We start from the raw sequence: 13,654 nt of genomic DNA, 5'->3' as shown, positions 1-13,654 counted from the left end.
AAGTATCTGGGTGTTTTATTTTTCTTTTTATGGTGAAAAAAATTTGTAGTTAGAATTAGTCAGCTGGACTCAGTTTAGATGATCCCAATTTTGTTGGCAACATCCAAAGCATCATAGTTAGGAGCAAGTTGAACATAGGCCTTCTCTCCATCAGGCCTAATCAAGGTGTGACCTTAGCCACATCACTGTCATAGAGCTTTTTTACAGCTTGTTTAATTTGTTGCTTGTTGGTCTTGACATCCACAATGAACACAAGTGTCTTATCTTCTATCTTCTTCATGGCTGACTAGTGAGTCAGGGGAAATTTGATGATGGCATAGCGGTCAAGCTTGTTTCTCCTGGGGGCGCTCTTCTGGAGGTATGTGGGCTGCCTCCAGAGTCTCAGCATCTTAGGCCGCCGGAAGGTGGGTGATGTGCAGATCTATTTTTTGTTGTTGTTGTTTGTTTTTGGCTGTGGATGCCCTTCAGGACTGCCTTCTTGTCCTTTAATGCCTTTATTTTGGCTTCAGTTTTGGAAGGGGGAGGGGCTTCCTTCTTCGCTTTCAGCGCCACCTTCTTATAAAGGTGGTGTTTTATTTTTTATTTTAAGTGGGAGCAGGTAGCAATTAAATGTTAATGGAAAAGATTCCATATGGAAGAAATTGCAGGTAAATGCAGAGACAGGCAAAGCAATACCAGTAATGGAATTTTGATGATACTGCAGAGCTAAAATAGGTTTAAACATAGGCTGCTTTGAAGGAAATGGCAAAAAATAAGGCTCCAGGAATAGATGGTATATCAATTGACATATTTCAGTTAACAGATGCTGCCCTGGATGTGCTCACCAAGTTGTGCCAAGAAATCTGGAGAACCACCACTTGGCCAACTGACTGGAAGAGATCTATATTTGTTCCTATCCCAAAGAAAGGTGACCCAACAGAGTGTGGAAACTACGGAACAATCTCACTGATTTCACATGCAAGCAAGATTTTACTGAAGATTATCCAAAAACGACTGGAACAGCACATCAACAGAGAACTACCAGAAGTCCAGGCTGGGTTTAGAAGGGGTCGTGGTACTAGGGATATTGTAGCTGATGTCAGATGAATCTTAGCTGGAAGCAGGGAATACCAGAGGAATGTCTATCTGTGTTTCAATGACTATGCAAAGGCATTTGACTGTGTGGATCATAACAAACTATGGCTGACTCTGAGAAGAATGGGAATCCCAGAACACTTGATCGTTCTAATGCGAAACCTATACTTGGACCAGGAGGCAGTCGTCAGAACAGAGCAAGGGAACACTGCATGGTTCAAAATTGGGAAGGGAGTACGCCAGGGATGCATCCTATCTCCATACCTTTTCAACCTATATGCAGAGCAGATTATCCGGGAGACTGGGCTGTATGAGGAGAGATGTGGGGTCAAGATTGGTGGACGATTTATCAACAATCTGCGTTATGCAGATGACACAACCCTGCTTGCTGAAACTGAAGAGGACCTGAAGCACCTGCTGCAGAGTGTCAAGGACTGCAGCTTACAATATAGATTGAGGCTCAATGTCAAGAAGACAAAGATTCTCACCACTGGACCAATTGGCAGCATCAGGATGGATGGTGAAGAGATTGAAATTGTACACAGCTTTAGTTTGCTTGGTTCCACAGTCAAGTCTTGGAACCAGCAGCCAGGAAATTAAAAGGCACATTGCCATGGGAAAGTCTGCTGTTAGGGACCTCTCCAAAGTGCTGAAGAGCAGTGGTGTCTCTCTGGAGACTAAGATGCGTCTGATACAGGCCATGGTCTTCGCAATCACATGTTATGCATCAGAGAGTTGGACAATGACCAAGGAGGATAGAAGGAGAACTGATGCCTTTGAGCTGTGGTGTTGGAGAAGAGTACTGAGAATACCATGGACTGCTAGGAAAACAAATAGATTTGTCCTGGAGAGGGTTAAACCGGGTGGCTCCTTGGAGGCAAGGATTCTGAGGCTTTGTCTAACATACTTTGGACATGTTGTGAGGAGAGACCGGTCCTTGGAGAAGGACATCATGCTTGGGAGGGTGGAGGGACAGTGCAGGAGGAGTCGGCACATAACAACAACAACAACAGCAGAGTTAAAGGGAGTCCGAGCACAATTTTGGGCTAAGATAGGTTAGCCCTTCCTCTACTTTAGTTGGGGCACTAGGAGACTGGATGCAGGTGATGTTGACTTCCATCTCTCTCAACACTGTGGAGTGAGAACTGACTCAAAGCTAACCCTCCAGTGGGTTTATACAAGCTGTAAACTGCACGGTGGGTACCGTCCATCTTTCTCCTGTGCAGCTGCTGGTGGATTCGAACCACTAGAGGCCCCATCTTTGTGTTAACAGTGTAACTTCAAACCCCATAGGGCACCAGACTGCATCTGAAGTAGTTCTCATTCAATGGCTTTTAGTTCTTTTGAAGCAGAGGGCTAGGGTATTTGCTGACTGCAGAACAGTAATTATAGAAGTTTTGTTGAAGGTCTAGTGAAGGCTGCGTAATCTGGTTTAAGAACCTGTCTTAAATTCCTTATGGATAAGAATCATCAATGAACACAGTCAGACATATCCCCAGCTTCTTTGCCATTTCTGACACCAGTTCTTCTATGACACACTCTACTTTTGTACACTGGGTTTCAGAATTCAATGGCCATACATAACTTGGGATCTTACAGCTGCTGCTCCCTCATGTCTGCTGACTGGCGCCACTCAGAGTCAGTGCTGCAGCCCTCTGGTGCTTCAGCTTTGTGCCAGGCCCCTTCTAGGGCTCCTTCCCTTCAGTGTTAAGCCTTATTATAGCTCTTCGCAAGAATGCTGTGTACTAACCACTTCCCTCTAGGCTCTTTGAAGTTCTCTCTTTGCTCCAAATACTTCTGTAGGGTTAATGGTTTTATAGAAACAAACCTGTCAATATCAAGGTGTAACCCTCCCTCTAGAACTATGAAGAATTGACCAGTCCACCTGGTGGATTGCAAGTCACTATCCCAGTAGGTGGTTTTTCACACCATCCGACTAGTAAATTGAGCAATTTCTGCAAGATGAATAAAAGGAGCAGTAAAGGTGCAGACTGTGGCCCAATCAAACATTTCCAGGAGAATTACAATGCCAGGACCAGAAAAGTCATGTGAAAGAGAAACTTGCAGTTAAGATTCACAGTAGTTTTTATTTGCTTAGCTGATTCTCCAGCTCTCTGGGTGAAGGTACTGACATGGTTTTGACCTTTCTTTTGGTGTGGACACAAGAAGCTCCAAAGAAGTTAACGGGTCTAGCATATTTGTAAGATGAATGATGAGTCAGAGTCTAGGCTGGATATGGTGACAGGGTAATCAAAAGGAGAGTGCTGAAGAACCAAACTAGAAAGGTTCAGGAATAGGATATATGTGCCAGGCTAAAAATAGTTACTGGTTTGGTTATGTTGTTCTATCTTCACAGGTCCATCTCTTGTGCAAGCTAGCGGGAAGGTCAAAGTGTGGGATGTTTATACACACACACAAATTTAAAGGTGGTGCAATAAAAGGTGATGGACAAGGTTAGGGTATGTGTATGGTTTTGAGTGAGGCTGTTAAATAAAAGGTCACAGACAAGCAGCATGGGCATGGTGTTGGAGTGTGCAGATGACTTAATGTTACTGTGGACCTTTACTGGTGTCTGGGATTTTGAATGTCCCAACCATTCTCAGAAGTGTTAAGAGTGGCAGCTCACCACACTGTATCTACACTGCAAAGTGGTTTATGCCAAACATCTATTCTAGAAGTCTGGAATTTTAGCACATGCCAGAGATTAATTAGTCTCCAATAAAAACCTCGGGCATCCCCCAACCAAAATGAGTCAATGAGAATCCTATGGCTACAACCACTATGAAAAGTGCTGTGACGTTTCCCTGAAAAACCGAGAAAAAACCCTACCTTATAGTCCAGCAATCCATTCCTAGAGACATAACAGAAATGACATGAACAGACATATGGGAACCTAGGTTCATGCCAGCACTAATCCCAATTAACAAAAATGATGTAAACAACCTAAGCATCTGTATCAATGTATTAATAAAATGTGGTACATGCATACAATGGAATACTATGCAGCTATAAAGAAGAATGATGAGTTCTCAAAACAGCTTTCAATCATGGTTAAAGTGGAAGACATTATGCTGAGTGAAACAGGTAATAACAACAACATAACAAAGGTTGTATATTCTCACTTTTATAGAAAGACAGCAATAGGTATGCATACAGAAATCAATGTTTATTGATAATTACCAGGGATAGGAGGTGGTGTAAAGAGAATGAATTACTGGATAGTTCTGCCTCCCTTAAAAAAACCCAGAACCCACTGCTATCAAGTAAAATCAAACTCTTAATACTCCTCTGTAGGGTTTGTGGACCTGTAAGTCTCTATAGAAGAAGATTGCCCATCTTTCTTTTTCAGAACAACTAGTGGATTCTGTTAGGTAAATTACAATGACCTCATTATCGCGAGAATGTCTACTTCTCAGATAAACTCCTCCCCCTCATTCCAGCAACTGTTAGTAGAAAGCAGAACTCACAAAATAAGGACACGTTCCAGGAATATCACGGAAAATGAGATGACCTAAAACGACACCTGCAAGAGAAGGTGCAAACAGAATACTGCCAACCAACACTTGCTGAACCCACCAACAATCTCTGTATATAGACACTCTCACCTCACTAATAGCAAAAGCAGCTGAACTCTAATTTGAAAGCTCAGCCCATCTGTATCTAGGTGAGAATAAACCACCTTATGGCTTCACCGGTAAAAAAAAACAAACCACCACCATAAAACAAAACCAAAACCTTGGGCAGAGTTGCTAATGTTTCCATGGTGGACATCTCACAAATCTTGTCACAACTTAACTGCTGAGGGAACGAAATGCATTCCATGTGACACTACTGAGAGGAGATTCTTGAAAGCTCGGGCCTGGTATTCTCAGAACTTTATCTTATGTACCACCCCCCCCCCCCCGCCCATTATGCTTTACATCTTTTTACTGTAATATGTCACAGCCAGCTGACAAATGTTGAGTCTGAGTCCTAGTAAATCACCAAATCCTAGGGAGACTTGGAGATCTTTACCTAAGATCAAGTCATTTGAGAGGATTGAAGTAAAAACAAAGTAGAAGTCAGGTAGCAAGATTTTTCAGAATGAGGTAATCATATTCAGGAGGGTGAATGGATCATGAGGGGCTCAGCAAAGCAGGAGCTTTCATAGGAAAGCAAGGACACAGGTATACATACTCAACAGAGGTTTGCAAGACAAAAAATAGTCTACTGCCTCCACTGGGAAATGTGGTTACGAGCAACCCAGTGTCCTTAAGGGACAAACACTAAGCACATAGGAAGATTAACCCTGGATCTGCTTAGAGCCTTGGTAGTATAGTGGCAGCTGCTCTGAGGGGGAAAACACAGGGTGACTTGGTGATGTAATAAGTCTTTTAAGAAACACCATGGGGCAATTCTGTTCCACAGGGTCACTATGAATAGGAATCTATTCCACAGGAGACATTATAGCACACCAGGGTTTGCATGCCACTTTTTGGTTAGTAGGAAATCATCTGCAGTAGAAAAACCAGTATGAAGTAGCACTACAGCTGGGCACTACTACCTTTCACCATATTTTAAGTCTTTAAAAAGTCAGTGTTCCTCCCACACATGCCAGCTCTGGCTCCTGCTGAGAAGGAAAACAGCATCCTTTTGACTAATACGGTATTGCAATGAACAGTTCAGAACCAAATGCAGTAATAAACAAATCCCACAAACACAATGTTTAGCAAAGAAACGAGGTACAAAAAAGGATATAGAGTATAACTCCATTTATATAGAGAACAAAAACAATGTAATCTAGTGGTTACTCTGAGGGAGTGGTGGAAACGCTCTGGAGTACTATTAATATTCTTGATTCCTGATCTGGGAGCTAGGTGCTCATTTATTTAAGCTTATTAAACCGTAGAATTACAGTATTTTCTGTGGAGATAACACACTTAACATAAAAATAAAGCAAACTATTTCCTTTTGCTTGCATCAGCAATTAACACTGTTGGTAACAGCAGTCAGAAGACCAAGAGACATAAAGCATTAGGCAAGTCTGCTGTGAGGAACCTTTCCAAAATACTGAAGAGCAATGAGGTCAGTCTTAAGACTAAGGTGCACCTGATTAAATAACTTGTTATGCATCTGAGAGCTGGACAATGAGTAATGACAGAAGAATTGATACCTTTGGATTGTGGTGTTGGAGAAGATGGCAAAGCTTTGTGTCTCATATTTTCGATATATTGCTTGGAAAGGCTATTGCTTGAAAGGAAAGGAAAGAAAGACCTCCAATGAAGCTGACTGAGAGAGTGACTGTAACAATGGGTGAAGTATTTCAGAGATGGTGAGGATGGTACAGGTTAGGACAGGCTTAAAATCTGTTGTTCAAAGGGTCAGTATGAGTTTTATTTGAGTTGATGCCACCTAACAAGAAAACTACTCAATATATAAGTGCAAAAATATCATTTTATAATGGAATATATACTGCGAACTCATGGAGAATATAAACTGACAAAGTATTACAAATGTCTAGCTCTGGGTAGTTTAATTACAGATGATTTTTTTAAAAGAAAAATCAAATTTTACATTACCTGCATGATCACATTACCTTTTTTTACAACAAAAACTCAACCTAGTTCCATTTTGGAAATTGTAATCTACTCTATTACTCACTCTGGGACTTTACATACTCACTCATTAAGGGAATGGAGCAAAGGAGAACGGTCATCCAACTGACTCATTTGCACAAGCAAAATCCTGAATTGCAACTGTTTGCAGCAACTGTAGTGCTGCTATTTGCATTCTCATCAACAAGCCAGTGTGAGACTTGTACTCCAGGATTATCAGGATTAGGTGGGTAGCAGGATTGGAAGCCATTCCAGGCACCTAGTTAAAAAAGCTTCTCTCCTCTTTACTGGAATGGATGTAAACAAGCCCACAAAGTTCATTACAACCTCATTTTGGGCCCAAGTTTCTTACATTCCCTCAAAATATGCATTCCTTGTTTTCACTCCTTCTTTTCCACACTTTTCTTCAAATTGAGAGGGAAAAGAACTACTTCTGGGACAAAAACTTCTTGTTATTTCTGTGCACCTCAACTATGAATGTCTCTGAAAAAAAAAAGCCTTATTGGTACAAAATAGGCTTTGGCTTCTCAGAGTTTTCTTAAAACACAACACACAAACCACAAAACAAAACAAACAACGTAATTACATTTTAAAGCAGTACCTTTGACATTCATTAGGAGCTGGACCCAGATTCCAGTCGATCTTAAAATGCTTATGTTAAACTTGAAAACATTTTCATCAGATGAACCATACAATGGAATTTAAATGATATCCATAGCATTCACTGGCTCCCAGATCCATATGTACATTCGAGCACAAAGTTCAGTAGATTTGCAGTCCCACTACAAGCTAATATAGCCAGACTCAAATATCTTAATGCTGTAAGACTGCACTGCTTTATAATAGTAGTGTCAGGGACTCACACTTTTTAGCTTCCCACATTGGCTGGCGGGTGCCTCTTCTGCTTGAAACTGCATGTTCCCTTGACCACCTTCTCAGGAATTCTTTCAGAAAGCTGTCCGTATGTGTATCTTAGGAAAGGCCCAGGTGGCCTTCTCTTAGCAAATTCTAATTCAGTATCATGAAGTTCAGCAATTAACCGTGCTATTTTACTTTTGTAAGTTTTAGAACCATGTACCTCCGGAACTGCAGTGCAGCTTCTTGCCACTAGGCCACCAGAGCTCCCTAAGTACTTGTTAACTTTTAAAAGGTGACATTTGGGCTCCTATAATCATGATTTCTTTTATACTTTGAAACTCTCCACCTTCAAAGGGATCTCTGAATATTTCAAATTGAGCTGTAATAGTTTAAAAAGTAAATAAAGGGAGCTTTGGTGGCCTAATGGCAAGAAGATCCACTGCAATCTCAGAGGCACGCAGTACGAATCCACCAGATGCTCAGCTGGAGGAAGGGCAATCTCCTCCTGTACCAGTCAGATCAGATTTGACGGTACACACACACAAAAGAATAATATAGAAAAAAAAACCAACTGACTAAGAATCTAAACAACCCATGTTGGGAAGAGCAGAATATGAACAAAGGGCCCTATGAAGGAGTGGCTTTTATGACAGGCAGTTAACTCAATTGTATGGACAAAAGCTGCCTAAAATGAACAGGCAAAATGTACCCATTTCTCTTATGTGGTTGTTATATGCCATAGAGTTGTTTGCAACTCATAGCGACTATATGTACAACAGCCCTAAACTCTGTTCTATTCCTTGCCAATCTTACTGTATCTGACACACCTATCCCCATTATCCCAGTGATGGAGTCTATCCATCTCATCGACGGTCTTCCTCTCCTGTGTAGAAGGGACCCCCCCCCTCCCTGGATTAAAAACAAAGCAGCCAAACCCAGAGGAAATGTGAATGTCAACCTTTCCAGTTCCCTTAAAAAAATGACCCCAGGTACTTAGTCTTTTCCCCTTCCTACATGCCCCAGTAACAATTTGTGTATACCAGATCGAGGGTAGGAAAAGGTTCTTTAGGCAAGCTCTGGTGGCCTAGTGGCAAGAAGCTGCACTGCAATCCTAGAAGTATGTGGTTTGAATCCACCAGATGCTCTGCTGGAGGAGGAAAAATCTCCTCCTGTACCAGTCAGATCTGATTTGACGGTACACACACACAAAATAATAAAAATTAAAAAAAAAAAAAAAAGTTCTTGACCACACTCTCAAATAAGGGAGAAAGATGAGTCAGCTCTGACTTTTTAGAATTCTTTCCAGACTTAAGTGATTAAAACTACCCAGGGCCTCATTTATAGATTTCCAGACTACCTACTCTGGACCTATGAAATTATCCTCTAGGAACTGGGCCTGGGAATTGATACTTTTGTTGTTATTATAGTTTATTTAAATGAATCTAGGATAATACAGAGAGGAGTCTGATGTGGTAGCTGTCCAGAATCTTTTGTGCATTATAGATGCCAACTGGCTGGAGAACAGATCTTGGACCCACACTTCAGAAACAAACAGGTCAGCTACATAGAGACAACAAGATGTTTCACAGCTTTTTGCTTTGCATTTCCATTTTTTTTTTTTTAGCTTAAGTATTTTATTGTTTGCAACTAAGCTTGTTAACACTATATCACGAAAATGTACAAAGAATAATGTTGCAGTTTTTGGTTAGATTTAAGTCAAAGACATTCATTAATAAGGAATCTTCGAATGTGAATATTCCAGAAATTTCTCTAAGCCATCTGATCTGAACAATGGTCTCTGGATATTACCTTACTTTGGGAGGTATTGGCATATATTTGAATTAAACTCAGATTTTTTTCAAAATAAGCCCTAACTTAAAAAAAAAACAACCAACTAGTCTATATTCAAACTAAACTAAAACAATTTTAATAGAACTTTCCTTTCCAGAAACAATAAATGAAACAAGGCGTTTTGTAAAATGTGGTCCTGAACAAGTCACAGTAAGAAATAAATGTTTATATAACTTCCACCTCCTCAAAACAGAGGTTACTTTCTGTTCTTTAGCCTTGGGCACAAGGTAAAGAACAGCCTGTAAGCAACTTTGGGCAGGAGGTTGCCAAAACAAAGCTCAAGCAGTTGAACATGGACAGCTTTGAAAAGAATTTGGGAGAACTTGACCCAAGGATCCAAATTCTATTTGCAATGACAGATAAACGGTGAAGTGGCTCCTCCCAAGTAGCAGTGTTGCTGGGCCTGGCCCAGTCCTGTACTCACCTATGCTCCCAAGTAAACCCTGATGCTCTTGCTCTGGGAGAGATCTTTTCCTTAGGAGGTTCAGTGTCCAGGGAGCCAATTGTGTGGATGAGGTGAGCGCAGACTCCATATGGGTATTTTAAGGCTTGGAGTCTTAAGTATTTTTCTAACATGGCTAATCAGAGTCCATGTGTCAAATGGCCAATCTCCAGTTTAATTCCTCACCTCATCTGCAGACCTAGGAATGCAGACTTTTGCTGTATCATCATAATCACATCTAATGTCCATCCTAACTTATGATTCATATTCTGTGCCTGGAAATAGTCCCTGTATTTAACAATAATACCTATACATAAAACAATCTACTGTTACAACTTATATGGTCACAAACATTAATGATCTTCTGTAGATCAAGCAAATGTTTTTAACCATAATTGTCGTGCATCAAATTCACAGCCAGGATCCCCAAGATCAAAAAATCTGCACAATACAAATAATAACTTAAGATACACACACATACATATACACACATTCTCACACACACTTCTTACAGAACTGTGCTTGGGGAAACTCCATTTGTTGAGGGCCACTGAAGGCATATTTTGCTAAACTGCTGCTCCAGGTATTTTGTTTGGAAAATCTATCACAGTAGGGCACAGCTGTTTATTGGATGAGCAGAAAAGAAAGATATGCTTGTGGCAACCAGAAAGTTCCAAGGTCTTTCAAGTTGTATAAAAATGGACCCGCAGAAACATTGAAGTGTTCTCAGGATGCAAAGTTGGAGCTGAAATGGGGTATCAAACCAGTTGCAAAAAGTGTACAGCAGCCATCTCTTGAGGTTAAACCTGGTACCCAGATAGGCAAGAAAGCCTCAGGACACATAGCTTGCTGGCCTTGTCCCGTACCATCGCATAATCTGATTATTTGTGAAATTCACAAAAGATTCATATTGTTCTGCTAGTTTGGTGTTGAGGATTTGCTCATATTCCTCTCGAATTTTATCTTCATAGTCTTTTAAGAAACGCTCACATATTATTCCAACTTGTCGGAGGGTAAAGGTGGGCTGGTCCTTCTTGAACCAGGAAGAACCTGGAGAACTAGGTGCTGTGAGTGCTGAGGATTGGGGCTTTCTGAAGTACAAGCTTCACTCTGATTAAGAACAACTTCTAAATGTCTCCACCTCTGATATCGACTACATTCTTGTTTTATGTTCTGAAAAATTTGCTCTGGAGTTGGAAGGTGCCGCTCGCCGCCGGGCGGGGCGGACTGCTGCACGGTCGGTGGTGGGCTCTGCATCTGAAACGGCGGCTCGGCGTCCGGGGACCTGAGGCCCTGCGTGGAGCCAGGCAGAGGAGCGCAGCGCCGCCGCTTCGGGGAGACGGGGCTCAGCAGCCACCTCGAACTCCATGGGACGCTTCAACGTCGCCCCGCACGCCATGCTGCTTCGGAGCCAAGAACCAGCAGCGGACTCGGCAGTGACTGCAGCCGACCTCTGTCTTCTGAGCTGCTCTCGCCAGTCAAGCCGGCTTTAATGGCGCCTCCAGCACCCGGCAGCGGCCTGCATTTCCATTTTAAACATATGTATGTTACAACTTCACATTTTAATTTGCTACTCCACATATTTTTAACAGTGGCTAAGAATGTATAATTTACACTTTTAAAATGTTCCTTAGTTGATTCTAATTAAAGATTTGGGAATCACTGACAGAAATTGGGATGGTATTGTCATTCCTATAAAATACTCGGTTTCTAAAACTTGAGAGTGCTGTTGGAAGTAAGGTCCTTTTCTACTTGAGACAATTTTTAAGGGGTAAATCAAGTTCCTCATGTTTGGCTGGAAACTAAAAGGCTGGAGGTTTACATCCTCTCAGGCCTCCTGGTAGTTTCTTTTCAAAGATCAAAGATCAGCCACTGAAAATTCTACAGAGGACAACTGCTCTGATACACACAGGGGCACTGTTGGTGGGGATCAACTTGACATCATTTTTTTTCAAGTAGTAAGTATTTTAAAAAGTTTTTTCTTGGAGGGGTGAATGAATGTCCTTGCCACACCCCCAAAGAACAGGTAGCTTTACTGCATGTAGCTGTATAGTAGCACTATTTTTATGTTAAATCCTGATTTTACAGGAAGAGATGGTATACTGACAGATAATCTTTTTTGGGAAGAGTAAGTGCTTCTCTTTCTCATCTTTTGCATCTGCCAGCATACAAAGGCATGTTCTGCTCTGAGGTGTTGAGCTAGGCTGTTGTCACACCTCAACTCCAGGGAGTTCTCCTTTCAGGAAGTAAAGCAAGGGGTTTCTAGATTACCCTTAACTGCAACTGCAATAAAGCAATCTTAGAAATTTATTTACATATTTTAAAGAATATGACCACTCTTGCATAATAAAGATGCCCCTACATCAAGCTTCTTTCTTTTGTAAGAGAATTTTACTGTTTAAAGAGAAAGAACGTTGACGAACATTTTTTTATTGAACAGTTTTATTCTGCCTTAGGATAAAAATCTTTCTCTGATATTTTAAGATGCACTGCAGGTATGTCATGCTGCAGTTACTGGGGTATCAAACGCCTCAGTCACTGACCCAGAGGGTGGGGAAATGAGTGATTTCATACTTTGAGTATGTAGAACTGATATTTACAGTTTTTCTTCATGAAATTGGCCTGGGACATCTCAAAACAGTCTACACAGGTTACCACCAAAGCACCTGCTTGATGTTCAGAACACCTTAGAAATATATTCAGTATCATGATTTGTGGTTCTTCCAGAACGTTTTGCTGTTAACATGCAAGCAAACAGTAGTAAGAAATACTATCTAAACTACAGCTGCCAAATACTGGACCTTAATAATGGAACCAAATTACAAAACATTTCTTCATGGAGCTATACAAAAGATATAAAATTTAAAATAAAAAATACCAACCACTTTAAATATTCTAATTCTCTGCCAGGGTAGTATCTTACATCTTTCTCACTACTGACTTAAGGAGAAAGTTAACCAAGAGTCAAGATAGATTTTAAAAAGAGTTAAATCTTTGGATCCCTTTATACCATGGCTTTAATAAACACGAAAGTGGCCAGTTTTATCCCCCTACTGTATTATCCAAAAGACTTACTAGTAATTTATGAACTCTATACGGAGTCATTTATGAGTCACAAGCCTAAGGATCGCTGTCCTGATGGCTAACAGAAAAAGTTTCTAACATTCCAAATTGTGAAACTGAATGAAATGAGTTAAGGGATCATGACAAAATATTTTACTCCAGGCATATCAAGAAGGATAAATGAATTTATGCCATTTTATTGTGGGGAAGAGAGAGAGGGGTGGGAAATGGGACAAAAGATTTACTTATCTGAAAATACACCTAAGTACATTCTTTTCTATGATTATTTACATTTGTTTATGGAAAATATCTATTATTTGGACAAATCCTGTGATATGGCATTTGCTACAAAACGTAGTTCTCCTAACTGATTAGTTTTTTTAAGATAATGGAAACATGTATCAAATCTTCATTTATATATCAAACATTGGAAAAAAAGAAAGAAAATTAAAAAAAAAAACCGTAAGCCTGGAAAGCTAAGGGGGAGTGGAGGAAAATGAACCAACAAAAAACCTCACTCATATTTCTGTTCCTCAGCACATCAACTTCTGCAAGGACACAGTATGTTTGCTGACTTTAAAATGTTTATTCTTTAAAAAATTAGTTGCTTTTTATACAGCTATACAAAGTTCTTAATGTTTCTTTGGCAATGGAATATAATGGAATTTTACAACTATATAAAAAAAGTTACCTTTGCCTAAGAAACAGTATTTACTGTGTGCACATAGTTGACTGACAAAATTCTCTATCGTCCAGCACCCTAATTAATTGA

At 40.5% G+C, this 13,654-nt stretch overlaps 1 pseudogene; it reads right to left on the bottom strand.

The window, feature by feature from the left end:
- Positions 1 to 10,651: 10,651 nt before the first annotated feature.
- LOC102853589 lies at positions 10,652 to 11,218 on the bottom strand (annotated as a pseudogene).
- Positions 11,219 to 13,654: the final 2,436 nt, after the last annotated feature.

Source organism: Elephantulus edwardii, unplaced genomic scaffold, assembly GCF_000299155.1.
Source record: "Elephantulus edwardii isolate Elephantulus edwardi_28Jun2011 unplaced genomic scaffold, EleEdw1.0 scaffold00062, whole genome shotgun sequence".
Taxonomy (NCBI): Eukaryota; Metazoa; Chordata; class Mammalia; order Macroscelidea; family Macroscelididae; genus Elephantulus; species Elephantulus edwardii.
The sequence above is the reverse complement of the archived record's forward strand: the minus strand, read 5'-3'. Positions and strand labels throughout refer to the sequence as shown.